Genomic DNA, 3,814 nt, shown 5'->3' with positions numbered 1-3,814 from the left:
GCAACGAAAGAATGTACCTATTGATCACTGTATTGATCACAACACAACAACGTCTGGTAATTACTAATTTGACCACCCTGCTGAGGGAAAACTAATTAATGGACGTAATGGTTAGTTATGAGAACGATACTTACTAGAGCTATTTCCTAGAACACCAAAGTACTGAGTACTGACATCCTACTGGCTACTGATGAACATAGAACTAGCCCCCAGCCAAGAGGCAACAGGCATAACGTTTCCAAGAGCCGTGTCTTCGTCAGTTAAATATTGAATAATATTGATGTAAAATATTAAAATTTCATTTACTTTAAAGTACAATTAATATTATGTCAATGAGTAGTATCACAGAATAAAATAATGGCATGGTCTCCGGTATAGATAAGTAAACTAGTAAACTAGTCTCTGGTAGTCTGCCATTATCTTAGAGAACCCAAAGGAAATACTGTTCTACGATTGGCTCTAATCCCAATGAGATAACGACTTCGCTATCAATTATCTGTTATCACGAAAATTATATTTCCAATAATAAATATATTATAATAAAAATAAAAATAATGAATTTAATATCAAATAAAAATACTAAAAATAAAAAATAATAGAAATAATTTTTATTCATATAAAAAAACACATTGTAAAATCAATGCATTCATCACTTCGTTCAGAATCTAAAAAATATACATATAATAGTTAAAATATTTATCCTGAGTACCTTAAAAAAAAAAAATATAAAATATGAATTAAATATTCAACTTTTCTACCTATAAAAAATTATACATATAGTAATAGTGTAAAATACTAGGCCAGCACGGAAGGGGCGCCAAACTGAAAATTATTTTTATTGAATTTCGCTTTCAATACGCATTAACAATTTATACAATTTGAAATAATCATTATCTAATGTTGTTTTAATTGAAGCTATATATTCTGCAATTGTCTCATATTTGCAAGCCTGGGCACAAACGCGTTAAAAAGTTAATAGTTAAGTTAAATTTAACTTTTAACTTAACTTTTTTAATTAAATTTCAATTAACTTAATAAATAACGAGTTACTTTTAATCAAATTTAAGTTAAGTTAATTTATAAATAATTAAATAATAAAAATAAAAATTATTATTGATATTACATAAACATTTACTAGAATAGGGAATTACAAATATAGTTAAATCAATTTCTTAAATAAATATTTATAAATATAAATATTATACTGAAGTATAAAGTTGGCTATATTCTCTAACAGTTTTAGACTTTTAGTACCCTGAAAAAGTATTCAAAGTTTAAAATTAAGTACATTCTTAAATACCATGTTATTTTTATTGAATAATTTAAAAAAAAAAATGTATAGTACTTATCTGTATTAGTGTATTAATAAATCAAAAGGTTGTATTTGTTTTGGCATTTTCAATTTTGTATTTTTTTCGTACCTACTTCATAATTCTATTAATTCAGTACCCATGTATAGAAAAGCTATTAGCTATTTCCTGTGTTCAATAATATTTATGATTTTTATTATTTAAACCATATTACTGGGTATTTATAAAGATATTATAAAAATAATAATAATAACTTAACTTAAGTTAATAAGTTAATTGAAAATGTTCATATAACTTTTAACTATTAACTGAGTTAAAATATTTTACATTAACTTAACTCAACTCAGTTAAAAATTATCATTAACTTGCCCAGGCTTGCATATTTGTATAATGAAGATGAACTGTCGTAATTCGTAAGAATATAACAGTACATCGTTATTCGATACCGCGACGGTGGCGCATTTAGGGCTGAAATGTTGGGTGGACTGTAGCCCCAACCTGACATTACATGAATAGTTACCCGTTGTGGTGATGCCCCCACGCCACCATATATGTTCATTTAAAAATATAAAACAAGTAGCTGATCCCGTGCACTTCGTTGTCCGTTAAATGTACCAATTCTATTTGACTCAAACTTTTTTCAATTCGTTATTTAATATTCGGTATAATATGGTGTTCAAACTTAAAAATGTAACTAAACTTTTCCGTTTCCCGGAATAAAAATCCTGATTCGGAGCAGTATATTATCAGGTTAAGCAATCTACCTACGGTAGATCGCGAACCCCGTGCTGTTTGTACGTAGGTGCATGATTTAACTCTCAAGTATCAAAGTTATACCAAGTTTGTCGTATTCCACCTATGGTGGATTAATATGATCGATTAATACAAAATCCTAACCAAACATAACTACTAATATCAGATGAATAAAAAAGAACCAAATTTGATTATTCCTAAATTATTCTTCCCAGATGTTTAATCTACACACAAACATTAATTTATATAATATTATATATATATATATATCCCAGATAGCAAATGGGTAATGATAATAATATAATATTATTTTGTTTACATTATAAATAATATTATTACAAAAATAATGTTATAATTATATCATAATTACATAATTAACATAATATTTTTTTAAGTAATCTATTAATACTATTATTTTAATAATTTTTATATACGGCATTAATAATGTTATTTAAAAAATATTATAATTAAGTAACTACTATGAAACTATTATAATATTTTTACTGTAATTATTTATAGGGACTGCGGCGAGTGCGGGACTGCGGACCTTATCGATGTTCGAATATTATTACCGTCTAAAATTAGTGGAAATCCCATGAAGTACAGCGGAAATCGATAAAAATAATATCCCCCCTAAAAACCGACCACAACCGCCGAACATGTAGTGATTACGATTTACAGTTTTAGTATTACACTGATTAGCGATTATTATTTATTAGTGAAGACTGAAGAGTGAACTGTGATTGTGAACTTTGTCAACTCATTGACTCTGCAGTACAGTGTTTTAAGCCATTAAACGCTTTAATTTCTTGAAAATATCGGTGATCTGGTAAGTACTATTACCTATTATTTATTTAAATTAAAATTATTGTAGTAAGCGTATAGTATAGTCATTAGTCAGTCAATTTAAGTTTTAAACTATTTTATATTGCCTATATTTATTTCGTTTGATCATAGTTTAAACTTTAAGATTCTTACTATACAAAACTGTCCAATGACTGCAGGTAACGCTCAAAATGTATCTTCAAATGTAAATATTTTTAGCTTAAACTACATAGTTTTTTATCACAATATCACACTTTGACTATTGACTATCAAAATGCGAATTCTAAATAATAAAATATATTTTTTCAAGTGGCAACTGAATTGGTTGAATGTAGTGTAGATAAACACAAATCCATGTTAATTTACATTATTATTAGGGTATTCGGAAAAAAAAGCCCCGATATCAAAATACGGTAAAAAAAGCACCACCTATAGGAAAAAAAAGCCCCGTACTAACTAATTTGTACACAGTTACATTTTTTTAATTATTTTAAGTTTTTTAAATTTTTTAAGGTTATATACAAATGACAATAATTATTTACCTTTAAAAATTTTTTTTAAATTACATATATATATAAATGACAAATAACAATTATTTACCTTTTAACATTTTTTTTTAATTATGTACAAATGACAATTATTGTCAATGTAAAATGCAGATTGCAGCTATACTCGTATACTTAATAATAATTAATTAGTAATACATAATATATAATATGTTATTGAACTATTTATTATATATATTTTGATTTATGGTTTATGTTATATGATTTTTTAACTGTGATATAATTAGTTATTGTTTAATGTTATAACTAGATATCATTTTTTTTTTATAGTTACCTTTTAATAAAATAAATGTATTGTCTAGTACCTATAATAAATATTAACCCTCCATGAGTCGCATCATTGTATGTAACACATGTGGT

The sequence above is a fragment of the Acyrthosiphon pisum genome, unplaced genomic scaffold (genome assembly GCF_005508785.2).
Source record: "Acyrthosiphon pisum isolate AL4f unplaced genomic scaffold, pea_aphid_22Mar2018_4r6ur Scaffold_12;HRSCAF=46, whole genome shotgun sequence".
NCBI lineage: Eukaryota > Metazoa > Arthropoda > Insecta > Hemiptera > Aphididae > Acyrthosiphon > Acyrthosiphon pisum.
The sequence above is the reverse complement of the archived record's forward strand: the minus strand, read 5'-3'. Positions refer to the sequence as shown.